Raw genomic sequence first — 20,610 nt, forward strand, 5'->3', positions numbered from 1 at the left:
ATGCCTGCAGGAGATCTGCAGCTGTTCTGCTTGCCTTTTGTCTCATTCCTGATCAATCCATCAATCCTAACATTTGCAGGGCCTGGGGTAAGGATATGAATGGAGACCCAAATGCTAAATGTCTAAATATTTAAAACTTATAAATCAAGATTAAAAAAAAAACACGCTAAACAGATTATAGCCTAGTTTTCTGTCTTAGCAAATATACATTCATAATTACATGGAAACCCAGATCAAATTTCAAATTTTTGAACTCCTCAGAGTTGTATGATAGAACACAGTAGCGTGGGGAGATTTGGATCCCGAACCCTGGCTCATCATCTACACCCTATTCTCTTCTCATCCCTGGCTCTACCCATAACAGAAGAAACCTTGCACACAAGTGAGAATTTTGAGCTTACATGTGTAAGATTCATCCATACGCCATGCAAGCAGCTGAGATATGGCCACCCCTCAGCCTGCGGTCAATATAACAAAAGCACAGTCTACCCATAGGATGAAGGACCAGGGAAGGTAATCATTTGTGCCATGGAATTGGTCTTGTAGTCACATGTAGAAGGACTTCCAAGATCCTGGACACCCAGAGCATACTCTACTGAGAAAGACATAGGCTTGGATACTTATGGCCTTTTGGTTCCATGTACTTTTACCCTCTGGATAGGGGCATGACTGGATATGGATCAAAGTGGGTTCTCCTTAAGTGGGAGGCCTAAAGCAGGCCCCTTTTCTGGAGTCAAAGAGCAATTCTGTAATCCATAATCATAGTCAACATTTATTGAGCACATCTGATGTGCCAGGCAGAGTTCTAAATTCTTTATTGATGAAGAAACTCAGGCACATCTCTTTTTAAATTTTTTATTTCATTTTGTTTTGTTTTTTTCAGGCACGTCTCTTAATTTGCCCACGCCATACAGCTCATAGGAAGCAGAGCCAGGGATTAAACGTAGGCAATTTGATTTCAGAACCACTGCACATAATATGCTCCACTGCCCCTACAGTCACCTTCTAAGTCATAGCACTAATTGAGCCTATTTCCTATTTACCAAAGTGGAGGTGATACAGTGGAAGGAAAACAAGATTTGGAGGCAGAAGGTTTGAGTTTCAGTGCTAACTCTACCGTCTGCTAGCTCTGTCTCTTAATCAAGGAACTCTGCCTTTCCATAAAATTTGGAGAGTAATAATGTTCCCCATTCAGGATTAAGTGAGTAGTGGATATCAAAAGCTATAAAGCCATGTTATTATTAAGTCTATTGTTATTAAGATGATATCCCAGTTACTATGGATACATGATAAATTACCCTACAACTTAGTCATATAAAAGAACCGTTTATTACGCTCTTAGATTCCATGGGTCAGGAATTTTGACAAGGCATTTCCTCTACTCCACAATATCTGGGGTCTCAGCTGGAAGACTTGAAGTCTGGGAGCTAGAATCATCCGAAGACTTGCCTCCTCCCATGTGCAGTTGTTGATGCTGGCTATCAGCTAAGATCTTCACTGGGTTGAGAACTGGAACATTTCCCATGAGGCCTCTCCATGTGCCTGGGCCTCCTCAAATCATGGTTGCTGGATTCCTCTAGTTAGTGGGGAGAGATGGACAGAAGATAGATAATTGATAGGTAGATAGATAAATAGAAAGAAAGATAGAGCTGCATAGTTCTTATGATCTAGCCTCAGATGCCCTCGAGCATCACTTTGGCTGTTCTCTATTGGTTAGATGAGGGACAGCCTGCTCAGACTGAAGAAGAGAAATCGACTCTGGCTCTTGATGGAGAGTGGCAAGGTTCTAGAAGAACATGTGGAAATGAAAAAATACTGCTGAGGCCAATTTTGGGAAATACAGTCTGCCATAGAGGTTCATGAGCTTTCTAATAATCATCAGTGTAAAGACTAATTCCCAATGCCTTGACATAGCACCTAAGGCAACCTGTGGCCTGGCGTCCTCTTACCTTACCATTTCCCTCCCTGTTCATTTCCCACATGCCCACCTTGGTGAGCCAGAGTGTCTCAACTCTACTGGGAATTCTCATGCCTTCCTTTTGAGCCTCTTTTGACCCTCTCCTTGGAATGCTCCTTTTTTCCGCTGTAGTGATCGGGCATTCTATCCATCCTAAGTGAAATCTGTCCTAAACTCAGAGCACTCTAGATAATTAGAGCAACCCTGGATCACACCTGATTTCAAATATCTGATTCCACTGTCAGTTTAAAAAGCAGAAGCATCGTAACTATAGCTCTTAGTTAAGTGCCCGCAGATAGATGGTCAGTTGTGTCAATCATTGTGTCCTTTCATTAAACTCACTTCTGAGTTTATTTCTCTTCATCTTATCCCTCCCTCTTTCCATTTCCAGCCCAGTACACTGCCTGACACTAAGAGAAACTCAATAAAGTTTCTTTGTTCTAACTTCTCTATCCTCATCAATTCACCTAGGATTTTCCCCCTTATTGAATAGATTCCCCAGGGAATGGGTGGAGCCAAAATTGTGCCTGGCAGTTCCAAGTCCTAACTTTTCAGAGGCGTAAGCATTTTTATTTTGGCTTATGTCAAGGCATTATTGGCACGTGGCTGCTGAGTCGACCTGGCTTGTCATTAAAACAAAACAAAACAAAACAAAACTCTTTTATTCAAACAGCTGGTTGTTTGAATGAGCTCTCTAAGTCCACTGGTGTTCTTTATTCCATAGGGATGTGACCTAATAGTTTCTGCAAGTTTTGAATAATCACAAACTCTTGCAATATCTACAGTCATGAAACTGAAATACCTGTAGAGGCCACTGGCTTATTTGCAAAATACTTATATTCTTTTGCGTATAATTTATGGAAGATGAGAACTAAATCTGCTGTAGAGTTTGGGAAATTTTGAAGTGCAAATTTGATTATCGCCCTTCAGAAAATTGCCTTTTATTGAATTTTTCTCATCTCTGCTGTTTCTTAGTTCCTTAACTGCTTCTTCTTCTGCTTCTTCCTCACCCCCTTTACTAGTCACATCCCTATAGCACAGACAAGAAAGCTGTTGATGGTTAGACTTACAGATGGTGAATCTACAAAGTCCTTATGATTGCCTGGTGGGAGTTTCCTTGGATTTTATTGGCACTGAACGAGGCTCAATTGTGCAAATAGGTGTGTCTACGAGGTGTGAATAAGAAATGGTCTCCAAGAGAAACACCAGCAGGAAGATGACAATAACTTTCCTGTGGGGGGTGGGGGGGAAGGACAATGTCAAACACATCTCGGCCCCACCTGGATTGCATCTTCCTGGAATGACATTATCTCCCCACCACTCTTCACCGTAGCTGGGAACAGATTACAAGGTCTCCTCGCCATGACATAAGCATCACAAATTGGGATGGATTCCCCATCTGCTTGCCTGAAATGATCCCTCATCTTCCTGTCTCATATTGGATGAAAATTTTGTTAAGAGCAGGTAATTGGCTGTGAAGCTTTGCTTTTGAATGGAGGAATTTATGGTGTATCAAGCAGCAAACATGCCCTCCAACATCATATTATGTTAATTCCTCTCCATCATCTGAAGGTGATTTGACACAGCTTAATGTGATGTGACTATAGAACATCAAAGGAAAATACACGGTGGAGGGGGCACTTACTGCCCAGGCGCCTGTTCCTGGAAGGGAAGATGCTTTCAAATGGGTTGTCCCAAACAACCTGAGAGCCCAAGGCATCACTGCTGTTGACTAAGTGCTTTTACACATGGCGTCTCAGTTACTCCTCGCACCACAATCTTGTGGGATGAGTGTGATGGTCGCTCACATTTTACCAACGAGCGGTGACGATTCAGAAACTGCTACTTTCCTAAAATCACATGGCTGTTAGGATGCAGAGCTGGAAGTCTAGAGAAACAAAGAGGGCCGTCCAGTTAATGAATCTGGAAGCTTGGGTTTTGCCTGATACTGAGCTAACTGGGAATCTGGGTTCCCCTTTCCACAGAGGTAGGGCCTTTCCTAAAACGTAGCTTCCTACAAGTCCTCAGGGTCCCAAGGTCCCCAGGCATTGGATAACTGTTCTTGCTATCCCTCTAAGAACCTACACCTAACTTTAGGCCACTGGACACTTGAACCCCAAATGTGGATCCTTACCCCATACAAAGCTGCTCCCGCACTCACCTCACAAAAGCAATGAGCAAATGGACGTGATGCTCTGCTTTGGCTGGGGTCCAGCCCCGTGGTGCATCCAGCTGCACTCTGGTCACTTCTCTATGAAATGTAGAGGCCAGATGTGTCCTGCCAAAGCCTCACCCAGTGAGGCTCGCTGGTGGTGTTGGAGGCCTGTGTTTCACAAAGACAAATCCAAATTTTCTACTTCAAATCCTCTGTTCCTTGTATTGTTGAGGCCATTACATTTCAGGGAGACATGTTCACATTTATTCAACTCTAATGTATATTAGCTAATGACCTACCGAATCCAAATGGGTCTTGGAATGTGGCACAAGATACTATTTCACACCACAACGAAATTTGTTTTTTATAGATTTGCATCCTAAGGGATTGCCTAGAGATAAAGAGAAAGTGGCTGCTTTTGTTTGTTTGTTTGTTTGTTTTTTTAAACAAAGCTATTCTTTATTGGCAACTGTTTTTATAAGTCTAGGTAGAATTATGTTCATGAGATCAGCTTAGCTATTGCTTTGGAATCTGCTTGGAGAAATGTTTGAATCACGATCCCCAAAGTAGCCTCTTGTAGATAATCCCTAACTGGAAAGCTCTACGATTGAGTCCAACCAAGGAAAAGAAGTAGCTCACTTGCTTCTCTAGAAATGACATTGCTGTATCTAACAATTTAGGCAAAATTAATCATTTTCAAATGACAAAAACCGGCAGAGTAGAGATCCAGAGATTGAAAGCAGGAGATATGGGATTGCTTGAGAATTGAATGGGCTGCCTCTGAAGGAAGCAAATTCTCCTTTTCAGAGGAATTCAGATGGACAATCATTTAGTGAGATTACATTAGAATGACCAGAAAAATTAAATGAGAGCAATACTACTAATATTAATAGTAGCGTTTATTTTTTGAGACTGGGCCTAGACTGGGTCTAGGAAGGTGCAAAGTAGTTGGCACACACTGTATTACTTGAGCCTCATAACAACCTCATGAAGCAGGTAGTCCTAGCCACCTGAGGATGAGAGCAGGGCTACAGAAGTTAAATGGTACATTTGGGATTATACACACAGAAATAGATTTTTTTTAAAGATTTTTATTTATTTATTCATGAAAGACACACACACAGAGAAAGAGAGAGAGAGAGGCAGAGACATAGGCAGAGGGAGAGGTAGGCTCCCCACAGGGAGTGTGATGCAGGACTCGATCCTGGATCCTGGGATCATGCCCTGAGCTGAAGGCAGACGCTCAACTGCTGAGTCACCCAGGTGGCCCTAGAAATAGATTTAAATCCGGGTGTTTGATTGTAAAAGCACTGTTCTTAATATGCCCTCTTCTAGCCCTGGGAGTCCATGACATTCTTCTAAAGCCTTGCTCTGACCCCTGCTAAACTCAACTTCTTAATTTAATACACATAAAATAAGTCCTGCTTCTGAGAGAATTCCAGAGCCCTTGTGTTGAGATTAGAGGTTATTTTCCTACAATATTTTCTTCAAATGGTCCCCACCTCTCTACCAGCAGATAGAGATGAGCAATGGTAGGCCTCCTAGTGGACAGTGAGCTCAGGGCTACCTGTTGAGAGTAATAACCTGCTGTGTGATGAAGGGGAGGGCTGCAGGACTGGGTTGATCCAGGCCACTAAGAGTGTAGGAAGCATCTTTGAAGTAGAGAGTATAGCTTCCTTGGGGAAGAGTTCCCCAACAGGAGTCAGGGGATTATAGGGGCACCATATTGATTTCCACCAGTCAGTAAGGCAGCAGGGCAGACGTCTGGATAGCCAGAGCCTGGATCCAGAAATCCAAATAGATGCGATCACAAACAATCCCTCGTGATTACCTGAGTGTCATTTGAAAACATCATTTTTCTACATACGTCTTGATTGAAAACGTGGGGAAACCCTATTTCCAGCATCCTGCAGGTTGGCACCTGGGGGATGGAAGGTGGATTGTGTGGATGGGGAAAGTGAGGCTCAACGACTTAACTCTGGAGGCTGTCCACGAGTTCTTCTCAGGTTCCCTCCAAACGACAATAAGAAAGCAAACAACAACAACAACAACAACAAAAAGAAAACAAAAAAGAAAAGAAAAGAAAAGAAAAGAAAGAAAAAAAGCAAAGGGAAAAGAAGAGCGTCTCCACCAGTCGAAGGCGAAGGAGCTACAGTAAGGATTGGCCAGGACTCCAGACCCAGCTACCGTGGGCAGGCCCTGGCCTGTGATGACATAACCAGGAGACATGAATTATTGAAACGCCAGAGTTTAACATGCTTTTCTTAGTAATAACCTCTCTTAGCTCCAACCCACTCCCCCAATACCACCGCACGACCCAGATGATTCATAAGGACACTTAAGCTTGCAGGGGCTCCCGTTTTGAAACTGTAGCCCTAGCGCATCACCCATGTCACGCGGAGCTTGTATTTAATTCTGACAAAGGACAAACGAGAGGGGGTGAGAACTTGAGGTTTTCCCTGGGCCGCTGGAGAGGAGAAGTGTTGGGCCATATAGCAACTAGGCCTTAAAGAAGAGGTGATGCACGCCTGGTGGGACAGGAGAGGCAACTGTGATCCGGGGGAGGCAGCCCGCAGCTTGGTTGGGGGCCCAAGTCTGAAGCTCCCCCACCAGGGACCCGCCAGTCACAATAATTACACTGCTGCCTCTTCATACGATGATTTATTTAGATGTTGCTTTATGAATTAATTCCCTCTAATTGCTGCTCCCCTCACTGTAAATCAAGGTTCCTTGCTTTGTGTAGTACGAGGAACATGATCCTACAGTGTGGTAATTAGTCCAATTAGGAAGCAAGGCAGATGTGGAAAACCAATTAGTTGCAGGAATATGTCTGTGCCTATGTATCCCAAGCACTGTTCAATTGAAATTTAATAGCGACTTAATAAAACATTGTTTTATTCATAAACCATCTCTTCCTTCCAAGCTCCCATTTGTTTGTTTATCTGTTCAGTTCTAAAGGAGCCGGAGCCAAACTTGCTTCATGCTTGCTGAGTCTCTTTCTGGGCGGAGAAGATGATTATTTTCTCTCTGTGGTTGAAGTGAAGGGATCCTTGTTTGGAAAGGGAGGCCGAGAGGCCAGTGGTTTGGAAAAGGGGTGAGGTTTTGGCCTCTTTATCCTAATGTGACCATCACTTGGTCCGAGGACTTGAATCAGGAGACATCAGTGCTGTATTTTATATACACGCATAAGCACACACATGTCTATCTATCTACACAGAGAGGAACAGATACTCACATACCCGTACATGCACACACACATATACGTGTGTAGATACACGTGTACACATAGATACCCACCCAGCAATGCACACGGATACATGCACAAACGTGCATATACATATATCCACATGCACACGTGTATATGCACATGTTCCTAAACACACACACACTCCTATTCAACCGCCCACGAAGGAACCCCCGTGAACCTAACAGTCTTGCAGGGCTTCTGCTCCCTGAGTCTGACCATGACTCAAGGGCCCTCCCACTTCCTATGGCTTATTCCACTGAGAAATCAGACTAAAATGAATTATGGGGGACGCCTGGGGTGGCTCAGTGGTTGAGCATCTGCCTTCTGCTCAGGGCCTGATCCCGGGGTCCTGGGGTCGAGTCCCACTTCGGGATCCCCACAGGGAACCTGCTTCTCCCTCTGCCTCTCTCTGTGTGTCTCTTGTGATACATAAATAAAACTTTAAAAAAAATGAATTTGGGGCTTAAAAATAAATAAATAAATAAAACGAGTTACTAATCTTATGGGTTCAAAGGGTCACCTCTCCCTCAATGTTTCCTAAGGATCAACCCACAAATCACCAAAACACCGAAAGGGTTAGAAATGCAGTTTGTGCTGTAACCCGAGGGAAATTGCTGCGGATGACACCTAGGTACACGCGTAGACAAGCCACCTGGCAACGTGTAAAAGGAGGCAGAGGGTCATCCCATCCCATTCCATCCCATCCCTTGGTGGAAGGGTGGCAGGGGGTGGAGCAGGGCACACAGGGTGGGGAAGGCAGGTTTCTCTAGCTGGGGAAGGGCTGGCTGAGGGTCCTTAAAGCTACTGCTCTCTGCAGGCGCAGGCAGGTGGAGGCCTGTTGTACTGAGGAGTCTGGGTAATAGAACCTCAGAGGGAAAGGGGACTTTGCAGATGTGTCTACGTGATAGGAGCGTCCGAGGCCCCGAGAGACAGGAGCAGCCTTCCCTCCCCGGAGCTGCAGGGTCTCTTGACTCCTGCACCACCTTCTTTGCACAGTGTCCTGCTGCCTCCCTTTAGGAAACAAATCTCTGGCTTCCAGAACATTCACGTCCCAGAGTTATTAAAAAAATCTATCACAAAACAATCGCAGTAACTGAAAATCCCTCTTCGCTGCTCAATCTGATAGGTAAATCACTGAACTTTTTGATTTATGTAACTCATTATCATTGCACGGTCGCTGCAGGGATATGCTCCATTTGTCTCCTTGATCATTATGTGGTTGGTTCTCTCTATGTCCTGAAAGCGAGACCTTAATAATAACCAGCAAGGGTAATGCAATTAGCAAGATGTGGCATTTGTGTGTGCAGTTAGCCGTGCGCGTGTGCACGTGTATGCGTGAGAGTGACTGTATGGGGGGTCGGGGAGGGGGTTGGGGTGGAAGTCGCTGAGGAGGTGTGAGGGTGGAGGGTGTTCATTGCAAGAAGGAAAGGTAAGCCCATCTTTTGGGACCAGCGCCCCCTTCCCTGCAGCCCTAGGAGGGTGAAGGGGCCTGTGGAAGTTCTGGTTAGATGGTCAGATAGTCCAAGCGGGGCCCCTGGGGACCAGCTGCCATGTGCGGGGCAAGGGAAGGGCAACTGTGTCACTGTGGAGAAGGAAGAGAAAGGGCTGTTGGGGATTTCAGAAGCTGGTTGCCCTAGTGACCTGAGAGATGAGGTTGCTCATCCCAGCTCACAAAAAGTCATTATTGCTCTTCTGATTGCATCTCTCCCTTGGGGAAGATTGTGACAGTGCTCAGGTTACAAACGCCCAGCCACTTTGGAGTGGGTGATGCACCAACCCACGCTCATTAAGGACGCTGGAGGAGCAGAAAGGCTTTCCTTGCCCTTCCCAGCCTTTCCCCTGTAGAGGCACGTTTTTTTGGAAGGGGGTGGGGTGGGGGTGGAGTGGAGTAAGAAAAGGTAGCTGTCAATCAAACCGATATAATTTTTAAAAAGTCAGACTCGATATCCAAAAATTCAATACCATTTAATTCAGCCAATACTTACTGAAGGATACCTGACAGCTATAATTATTATTGGTACCATCAATAGCATATACCGTCCTCGAATGGGGAATTAGTTAAAAAAAAGAGTAATGGGCAATTCCTGGCATCAAAGGAGTTTACAGTGTCCTCAGGCAGGAGCGGATGGTCCAAGTGCCTGTAAGTCAGAGCAAAAGCTAATGAGCGACAGGAGAAGAGTCCGAGGGTGGCAGGGGACAGGCTTCAGGACGTGAGCTGTATGATCTGGAGTGCGGGGTCTCAGACAAGCAGAGGAGGGCATTGCATGCAGGTGGGAGGAAGGGCATGTGGCCGAGGGGTGCCGGGAGACTGGGGGTGGTACTGGGGGGTGGGTACCGGGTATCCCCCTTATCCAGAACCACGATCCCTGGGAAGATAGCATCTGCTCCGAGTTTGGTGGGTCCTGAGCAATGACAGGAGCCTCCACCTGAGTGTCCATCACATCCTTGGGCTTTGTCGTTCCTTCTTTCCTTCCTTTTTTTTTTTTTTAAGATTTTATTTATTAATTGATTATTTTATTTTATTTTTTAAAGATTTTATTTATTTATTCATGAGAGACACACACAGAGAGAGAGAGAGGCAGAGACACAGGCAGAGGGAGAAGCAGGCTCCATGCAAGGAGCCTGACGTGGGACTCAATCCTGGGGCTCCAGGATCCGGCCCTGGGCTGAAGGCGGTGCTAAACCACTGAGCTACCCGGGCTGCCCAAAGGCCTTTCTTTAGTTGTGATCTCTTTTAGACCACAGAGCCCCTGCCAGCTGCATGTTGTCCCTGTCTGGCAGAAAAGGAAACTGGCTCAGAAAGGGACAAAAGTTCATGTGGCCAGTGGGCAGCAGAGCCAGGGGTTGCGTCCATCTCTGTTTCACTCCAAACTTTGTATTGTAACTGAGTGACATTTTGGCCAGTTTCTCTGGCCAAAGAAACATCTTAGTGGTGCTTGATCCTGTCCTTTCAGTGGCCCTGTATTCATGCCTGACGGGCACTTGGAGAGCCACTGAATGATGGATATGTTGGAACCAGAGAAAGACGAGAAGACACGGATTCCCAGAAGAGGAATCTCACTCACATGAGATGTGGTTGTGAAACCTAATTTTTTTTTTAAGTGTAAACAAGTGGTATAGTTGTGCCCAGGATGTTCTAAATTGCTTTGGACTGTGTGGGTCTTTTTCATGGGACACCTAAGAAATTCCAGCATTTTTTTTTTCCTTGATAGGTGAGGCTAATGTTTATTTATGAAAGAAAGGGAACCATAAAATGATGTTGACCTTGCCGGATGTTTGTAGCTGTGGAAGCATTTGTTGCCTCCCCTGGGCTGAGCATGTTTGCCTGAATTGCATTTAAATAGTGCGGCCTTCCTTTGGGATGAGACAGTAGATGAGGATGCTAAGGTTAGAATTCCCTTTCTGCAAGGGTTCTGTTAATTTTGTGGCTCACAAAGGATAAGGGACTCTTGTGGATTTTCTTCTTTCCTTAGCAATTTGTGGACCAGAATCATCGAAATAGAAGGGGGCTTATCAATCACTTCGCTTCTAAATTAAAATGGGTGACGGGCACTGAGGGGGGCACTTGACGGGATGAGCACTAGGTGTTATTCTGTATGTTGGCAAATTGAACACCAATAAAAAATAAATTTACTATTATTTAAATAAATAAATAAATAAATAAATAAATAAATAAATAAAATGGACTCTCCCAGCCAAACAAAGCATTTGTATGGAGCCCCTGTTAATTGAGGGCCTACTGTGTGCTCAGTGCAATACCTCCCTTAGCGGGCTATTCTCCCGCTCTGTCTCACAGTCTCCTCCTGCTCCCCATGGTCCCAGCTCCAAACACCCGAGCCTTTTGAATTCTCCAGCATGCTGAGCCCTTCTTTCCCTCTGGGCCTTTGGCTGTGGTATTCCTTTGGCCTGGAATCCCCCTTCTCTATTTTCCTGGGCTGGCTTTTCCTCATTCCTCATACATGCCTCCCCTTAGAGATGCTTTCTTACTCCCCAGCTGGAAGAAAGTCCACCCCCCCACACCCCAATCCCATCTTGCTTTCCTCCTAAACACACTGTTTTTATTCTTTGAACACTTCAAATTTGTAATTATATATTTGTTTGCTTACTGATTTAGTTTCTTTCTCCCCCACTTGTCCTTAAGCAGTATGAGGGCAAGGGCCAAGTTTGTTCACCAGGACATCCTTAGCATTTAGCATGCTTCCTGGCACATAGCAGGCAGGCACTCAATAAATATTTACTGATTCGGGAGTAGGTATTATAATCCCCAGTTGATGCAGCTGAAGGGCAGGGAGGTGATGGGATTGTTCAAAGTCACCCACCTGGTAAGTATCAGAGCTAGAATTCTCTTCTGGTTCCTTATTCTCAAATCCAGCGCTGACTTCACTTTACAGTTCAGTGTGAAGTTTATTTAGAAATGTAGCTTTCTTGCATCACTGTTGTGCTGACAGAAACAGACTCTTTTAGCCTTTACAGCTATATCATAGTTCAGGATTAGAGAAAGTACTGGACGAAGTACCTGTGTACATCAGACTGCGAAGACAGAGTGTCTGTCTTCTGTTAATTGGGAACTGCTTAGGCTCCAAGAGTCACAAGTTAAAAGATTTTATTTATTTATTTATTTATTTATTTATTTATTTATTTATTCATGAGAGACACAGAAAGAGAGAGAGAGAGAGACAGAGAGGCAGAGACACAGGCAGAGGGAGAAGCAGACTCTATGCAAGGAGCCTGACGTGGGACTCAATCCTGGGTCCAATTAACAGAAACTCTGTCTTCTGTTAATTGGGAACTGCTTAGGCTCCAAGAGTCACAACTGTCCAAATTATGGGCAGCCCTGTGACCAGAGAGAGGTCTGGATTGACTCCTTTTTCTGTGTCCCAGAGCAGACAGCACTGGCTTTGTCTTATGGGAATGCATAGGCCAGGAAGACTGATTTTGAACAGCCCTTTATGTGAGTAAGAGGGTTGATTTGGTAGGTTTTGGAGGCAGAGAGCTGCCTCTTCCTGGTCTGAAATGACCTCTTTGTACATGAAAGGAGAGACACTAGGGATGTGGCTATTGGAGGCCAGTGCTCTCAGTGGAGATGGAAGAGACCTCCGAAACAACTTCTGGAAAGTGGGCTTTTGATGCTGACAAGCAGAGCCCATTTTCTCTTTCCTTCCATGAAAGGCTGTTGTTGTGGTTTGACTCATTGTAAATCACTGATATTAGAGTGGCATTGTTCTGCCTCTTGGCTTGCTGTTGGGGCTGCTGCGTCAGGCCTGAGCTGGTGCCCTGAAACCCCTCAGGAGTCCTTGCTTTGCCAGGGCCGAGCTAGCAGAGCTGTAAGGAGAGGCGAGATGCCTGCCCGTCTCTGGATCCTACTTTGAATTCACCACTTTATCTCTGGGTTCTGCATTAACACTGATCCAAATGCTTTTAGATAAAAATTAATGATTTGCTTTGCCCCCTTGCTACTAATGGTCTTCCTTGACATTTCTTCCTTTTCTGAAAGCCCTTCTTCATTGGAAGGACACTTCAACAAATAGTTTGCTTTCCTTCTTCCACATGTGTTTGGCTTCCTTCGTCACCTATGAAAGAGTACTCCCAGGGAGGACTCCAGGTCTCAGACCGCATGCTCTTCTCTCTAGACCACACCCTGTTCCACAGAGACTAACACTTGAATCACAGACAGTGACAGCAGGAAAGGACTTGGGGATCATCTCAGGGGGTTTCCATCTTGGGGTACATTTTGCCCAAGGGTCTTTGGCAGTTGAAGGGAAGGTGCAGGGCAGGAGAAGCTCCTTTTCCTTCCCATCCAATCAGCCATTCTTTACCTGTTTTACATATTGAACTTCCATCTAAAATGTTGCTTGATCAAAGGACTCATGACTTAAAACCATGGGTTGAGGAACTGTTCTAGCTCAAATCCTCTAAGGAGGCAATGGTGATCAGAATAAATCCTCAGAAATTCTTCACCTAAATGGAGTTGTCAAACTTTCAGCAGGTGCCATATTATTTCTAATTCTATTATATTTTAATTCTGAATTATATCCATGTGATAGAATGTTTCTAGAATTCTGTACAAGTATAAGTGTATTTTTTAAAAAAGATTTTACTTATTTATTCATGAGAGACACACACACAGAGAGAGAGAGAGAGAGAGAGGGAGGGAGGCAGAGACATAGGCAGAGGGAGAAGCAGGCTCCTGCAAGGAGCCCGATGCGGGACTTGATCCCAGGACCCCGGGATCACACCCTGAGCCCAAGGCAGATGCTTAACCGCTGAGCCAACCGGGCGTCCCTAAGGTTTTATTTCTTAAAGTAAACTCTGCACCCAACGTGGGGCTCAAACTCACAACCCCAAGATCAAGAGTTGCATGCTCTACCCACTGAGCCCATCGGGTGCCCCCCATTCTTGGGACTTTTGTCTACCATAGAAACCTCTTCAATGATCGCTCATCTGCCCAGCTAAATGATTGTTTTGGAAAATGCAATGCATCAACCCTTTGTAAATGGCACATTTAATCTGGGCCCCTCAAAGCTCGTAACAGATGAGTCTTGAAGCACACACCCCGCGCAGGCCTGTCTGCAGTGACGATATAATGCTCATGAGTCCAAGGATTTGTAAGCTGTTGTAAGATAGTTTTATTTTTTTATTTTTATTTTTTTTTAGTGACAGAGCAATGCAACCTTTCTGTTCCTAATGTGCATGGCAGGAGTGGGTAGTACGAATAGCAGTTATTTTAAATTTTTTGTGGGGGGGGGACCCCCAGGGGCCACACTCTCCCCACTGGCCTGTTGGTTGGAGAGAACTGGAAGCCAGGACAAAGACTCTTCTCAGGCTTCCCTGGGGCCCACGTTGCTTGTGCGAAGAAGTGCCTTCGGGGCATCTGCTTTCCCAAGCAATCAATGCAACAACACGAGTGAGAAATGAGTAGCAGCCACCGCTTAGCATCCATTCTTCCTTGTAATTAATATCACGTGGCTGCGCGAAGGGCCTAGAGCTGCCTGGTGGAGAAATGCTCATTCAGAGAAACCAGGCAACACACAAACAAACACGAAAAGGCGTGCTGGCACATAATTCTTGCAAAATGCAAAAGGGAAAGGTCTTACCTCAAAGCTGTCTATAACTGAAATACCGCTGGGGGTTTATGTTTGTCTTTTTTCTGTGCCTCTGAAAAATCAGCTCATATATTTTCTTGCAACCGAGACAAGCACTCTCTTAATTGTTCCATTAAAAGAGGTGTTGAAATGTTACTAATTGTCAAATGCAATTAAGTGTAGCAACATGTCACAGGTAAATTAACGAGAAGCCAGGTGCTTGCAGGGGGGTTGGTGCGCAGCGTTGGCGCTGTTGGGAATAATCGTTATCCTTCCTGGAGCTGACTCCTGCTTGCCTGGCCCTGGAACTGTATGCATCATGCTGGCCCATGATTACAGCTTTTAAGGGTTTCTGACTCATCAGTGGCCATTTGCTGGGAGTAGTTTTTAGTGGCTCTGTCTCTAAAAGCTCGATAGTGAGGTTATTAGCAGAGCGTGTTGGTAACTTAAAAAGGAAAAGTCAATTGTTATCCTTGAGTAACCCAGCAAAAAAGGAACAGTATTTGCAAAGAATCCCGAGCCCCGTGTCTCCAGGCACAGAAAGAAGCACCCACAAGGATAGAGGTGCCTGATGGACTCCCTGCTGTTGTCGTAGGAGCTTGGTTAGATTTGCATCCCTTCATCTGATTTCTCATTTACTCATTGCGAAAAGCATTTCCGCTGTACTCTGTGCAGTAAAACATACAGAAGCATAAGCAGGACCCTGAGAGGCCTGCTATCATTTTCAGCTATTTCATCTAGGTTAAGCACACACATTTTCTTTTTTTTTTTACTTTTTATTTTATTTTATTTTAATTTTTTAAATTTATTTATGATAGTCACACAGGGAGAGAGAGAGAGAGAGGCAGAGACACAGGCAGAGGGAGAAGCAGGCTCCATTCACTGGAAGCCCGACGTGGGATTCGATCCCGGGTCTCCAGGATCGCGCCCTGAGCCAAAGGCAGGCGCTAAACCGCTGCGCCACCCAGGGATCCCACATTTTCTTTTTTTTAAATCATTATTTAATTTATTATTATCATTTTATTTTACTTTTTTTTTTAAGAATAGTCTTTTCATTTTTTTTCTTTTAAGATTTTATTTATTCATGAGAGACACACAGAGAGAGAGGCAGAGACATAGACAGAGGGAGAAGCAGGCCCTATGCAGGGAGCCTGATGTGAGACTCGATCCCAGGACTCAGGATCACACCCTGAGCCACCCAACTACTGAGCCACCCAGGCGTCCCTATTTTACCTTTTTTTTTTTTTTTTTTTTTTTTAGAGAGAGGGAGAGGCAGGGGCAGAGAGAGGGAGAAAGAATCTTAGGCAGGCTCTGCACCCAGCGTGAGCCCGACGTGGGCCTCAGTCTCAAGTCCCTGAGATCATGACCTGAGCCAAAATCCAGAGTCAGATGCCGAACCAACTGAGCCACCCAGGTGCCCCAGCACATGTGTTTTCAAGAAGACCATAAGCTCATGGATAGTAGGGACCTGGTCCTATTCGTTTTTTGTGTCTCCAAATTTCCTGCCATGCCTGGCATATATTAAGGGCTCAGTAAACATTTAATGAGCAAACAGAAATGATAAAACAGTTTGGGAGAGGGGGTTGCGTCGGGGGAGGAGGGTGCATTTGGTTGGAGTTTGTGTTTGTGGTGATGATAGGGCCTCTGCGTGGAGGTGTTTTAAGTCTGGTGAATCACTGGAGACCAAGTTCCTCATGAGGTTAGGGCTGGAGGTTTGTCATCGGGCGCCACCTGTGGAGAAGGGCTAGTCCAATTGCAGGGCCCTGTCCCTGATGGAGGAAGAGGGAGGGGGCCAAGGGCTCATGCTGGGGTTAGTGAGCATCATGCAGGGGGCCCGCAGTTGTGAAAAGAGGCAGAGGATCTAGATCTTTCTATAACTGCAGGGGGAGCAAACGTTTCCTAATCTACCGGGGTCCCTGGCTGGGTCTGAAAGTTAAACTGACAAAGACAGTTTAGTGGGAGAAAAGCATAAAAAATTAATTAAAATTTTTATGTGTATGGCTGGATACGTCCATGAGAAAACCGAAGGAGGAAACAGAGCAGGAAGCTGTTATACCTTTCAGACAAAAAAAGAATAAATTTGTCAAGAATTGATAAGCCAAAGGGGTTTGGGCGAGGCGTAGTAAGTGATGGAGAGACAAGTAGGAAGATAAGGGCCGGTTTAACAAGATTTATTTGCACAGATTTCTTGGTTCTAACTCCCCATCTCTGCTGATAAGAATATCTTCCTTCTTGGTACAGAGAGGGGAGCCTTCATGTGGGAGTTTTATGACCTGTTTCAGGGAAGAATGGTGAGTGGGGAGGAGGGTTATCAGGGTGACCTCCCTGTTTCTGCTATTTTCAAATTCCTCCAGCTTATGATATAGGACACGTGCCATATTGTGGGGTAGCGTGTCCTGAACCCCATCATTACCAAGCAGGCCCCGAGTGGGCAGAGAAGTCAGTGGACGCTCTCGTCTGCCAGACTGGCGGGGCCCTCTGGCACAGCAGCACAGCCTTAGGGGGACGGTGTGTGAGGGTCTGTGCGGGTTTTTCCAATACCAAGCACCAACCCTCCAACACCAGCTAGGTGTCCAGCAGTCCAGTTCAATTCAGACCCTGAGGATCTGGAGTTAGTGCAGACCCCCCAGTCAGGAGGAGAACTTAGTCTCACAAGCCTGCTCCCAATTCAGACAACAGCCACAAATAGGGTACCCAGACCACCAACACCTCTGCCTGGCTGATTAAATATTCAGTTTCCCATGACCCCTTCTTAGGGTTTGATAATTGGCTAGAGCAACTCACAGGAGTCAGGAAAATGCTTTATTTGCTGGTAATAAAATTATAAGTTTATTGTGAAGGATAGAGGTCAGGAGCAGTCAAAGGCAAGAAATACAGAGGCCAAGGTATGGGGGCGAGAGGTTGGAAGGCTTGCACGTCCTTAGTGGGCACACTATTCTCACAGCACATCGGTGTGTTCATCACCCTGGAAGCTCCCCAAACCCTATTGTTTCTTTTCTTTTTTAAGGGAGGTTTCATTAGGTAGGCATGAGAGATCAAATCATTGCTGATTGGCCTCAATCTCCGGACCCTCTCCTCTTCCTGGAGGGAGGTCAATGAGGCTCCAAGTTGTAGCCCTCTAATCACTTGATTGGTTTTTCCAGCCACCAGGTCCTATCTTGAAGCTATGTGGTGCCCCTTCCCTAACCAAAAGTTATCTCATTAGCTTACAAAAGATACTGTTATTCCTCAGGAGATTCTAAGGTTGGTAGGAGCTCTGGATCAGGAACAGGAATGAGTAAGTCCAAATGTTTGTATTTTAATTATCCGACAGGGTCCATTTCAAAGATGTATGCACAGGGAGCTCACTTCACACGGGACTGTGATGAACATGCTGGCTTGGGTACTTCCCACCCATCCTGCCATCACTCTGCCTCTTCTCACACTTTGAGGTAGGCAGTTCGGAGACGTTACTGCTAATATGGTCCCCTGCCATCCCGTCAAAACGGATCACCTCCCAGGACACACACTCCTGGTCCACCTTCTATGGAGACCTAGTATTGTGGATGTTAGCTTGCAGTGAGGCATGCCCCAGAACAAATAAAAGCAGGTAGTACGGGAAGTTGCTTCCAAACTTTGGTACCATCACGTTTGGGTTTCTTTTGGTTTCAACCAAAAACAGTGGCTGTGCTGGGAGCACACGGGAAACTGAGCGGTTGCCTGGTTAAATAACTCAAGTGGAGCCCTGTGAAGTTCAACTGAGGGCCTACTAAATATTAAAGGTTCCCAAGCTCCACTCCAAGATTCATAAACTCAGATTGTTGAAGTGTGGGAGAGGCAGGGCAAATATCATGTTTGCAAGCTCCACATTGGTTGTTTCTTTTTCTTTAAAAAAGATGTTATTTATCTTATTTTAGAGCGAGAGAAAGTGATCTAGCAGGGAGGGCAGGCAGAGGGAGAGGGAGAGAGAGAATCTCAAGCAGATTGCATGATGACTGTGGAACCTGATATGGGGCTCAATCCCACGACCCTGAGATCATGTCTGACCTGAGCTGAAACTAAGAGTCGGATGCTCAACTGACTAAGCCACCTAGGCACCCCTCCACATGTGATTCTGATGTTTAGCCTCATTTATTTTATTCATCCAATCATCTCCTTGAAATTTGTACTTGGGTTTCAATAAAAACATGGACATCCACTCTCCCCTACATCTCCTCACAGGAGCATATAGAGAGACACTCAGCCATAGAGGGAAGGACATAGAATTTTGGAGACCTGGCCCAGGATTCAATCAGAAGAGCAGCCAAAGAAAGTTGCATTCCAAACAATGCCAAAGTCAAGGTTCTGGTGGGAAAGAATGGGACTCTAACACGTGAGGTGGAGACGTCTGGATTAATGCTCCTGCCATCTTAAATTCCCATATTTCTTTAAACACTCTGAGCCTGAATGAGAGGACCATTCTTTCCTTTAAGGGTCAGACACACTCTTTTCATGAAGACAATACAGAAGTATCTCCAAGCAAAGATATGCTTGGCTTGCCAGGGAAGGAATGAGATGGTATTCTCGGAGGAACTACAGAACCTAACCAGGAAAGGATGCATGGGAGTATATTTTGATAGTTCTGAACCAAGGAGTTAGGGAAGCAGAACACAAATTTAGATAAAATTTGATATGGAAGCAATTTTTTTTAAAACTCCCTAGCAAGGAGCTCATGAGAGGGTACAAAGTTGCTCCTAAGACATCTCCCAGAAGCATGGCAAAAAGTGATGGCTCACACTAAGTCAGGTAGAAATACCAGAATCGTCATGGGAGATGGTTGAAAAAGGGATTAGAAAGCTCAGAGAAGCGGGCATGTTAGCTTGAACCTAACATTTATGGCTGGATGACTATGTCCTGTGCAAGTGCCCAGAAGAAAGAATAGAGAATGTGCTGAGAGGAGCACCCGCGTCAATAGGAAGGTTAATGATGGTTCTCTGTAGGCCTGCGCGGATAGGAGATACGGCTGCAGAAATAGGCTCCCTAGTGACAATGGGGATGATAAACCCTCTAACAGTGGCTAAGTGGCAGTGCTTAGCCGTCAGAAGCCTGGTGGGTACAATTATCATAAATAACAGCAAAGCTACAATCAAAGGGCACTGGAGCTGCAGTTATGAAGGTATCAACGGTACACAGCACCCCTGGTGGCAAAATATATGGGCAGCCAACAAAGGTACCGTCTAATCTGTGCGATTAAAAAAAAAAAAAAAAGAAAGAAATCAAGAATAGATAATTAGGAGGCTGAGAGCAAGTCACTCCAAGGAAATGTCATGATTCCTTGGTCAGTTTTCAGATTTGCGCCAATTTTCAGGGCTGGAACTCATTCAGTGGGGAAGACTTTTGGGTTCCCAAGGACCCTAAATACCATAGCTAGTGTACATAGTATTGGGTCTACCAGTTATTCCCCGCAGGAATTACAGCCATTTACTCCACTAGTGAAAGGAGATTCTCAAGCATTTTAGGGACTCTTGGGCATAGGATCTGCGTAGATATCAATATCTGGAAACTGCAAGTAGTACGGTGTCCTCACGGATATAGTAGGAACACATAGAGGCAAGCTGATAATCGGAGGTTTGGCCCAAATCTGGTGCATAGTGTGTCCAATAGGCTTGCCCATCCACTCAAAGGCCATTTCCCCGGTTCCTCCATGTATAATGGGGAGAGGCGTACTTGGTATTTGGCAAAACCATCCATTAGATTCTTGGCCTGAGGGGTAAGAGTTATTATATTGAGAAAGGCTAAGTGAAAGCCTTTGAATCTTCCACTACTCCCACTGCTGGCCAAGCTAGTAAATCACAAACAATATCACAATATCACATCCTAGTGCAAATGGCAGAAATTAGCTCTCGTCTTAAAGAGCTAAGGGATGCAAGGGTTGTGGTCTTTCTCGTAATCTCTATTTTTATTTTTTTTTAAAAAATTTAATTTTAATTTTATTTTTTAAAGATTTTGTTATTTATTCATGAGAGAGAGAGAGAGAGAGAGATTGAGAGAGGCAGAGACACAGGCAGAGGGGGAAGCAGGCTCCATGCAGAGAGCCCAACATGGGACTCGATCCCGGGACTCCAGGATTGTGCCCTGGGCCAAAGGCAGGTGCTAAACCACTGAGCCACCCAGGGATCCAATCTCTATTTTTTTTTAAAAGATTTTATGT

The sequence above is a fragment of the Vulpes lagopus genome, chromosome 1 (genome assembly GCF_018345385.1).
Source record: "Vulpes lagopus strain Blue_001 chromosome 1, ASM1834538v1, whole genome shotgun sequence".
In the NCBI taxonomy this organism is placed as follows: domain Eukaryota; kingdom Metazoa; phylum Chordata; class Mammalia; order Carnivora; family Canidae; genus Vulpes; species Vulpes lagopus.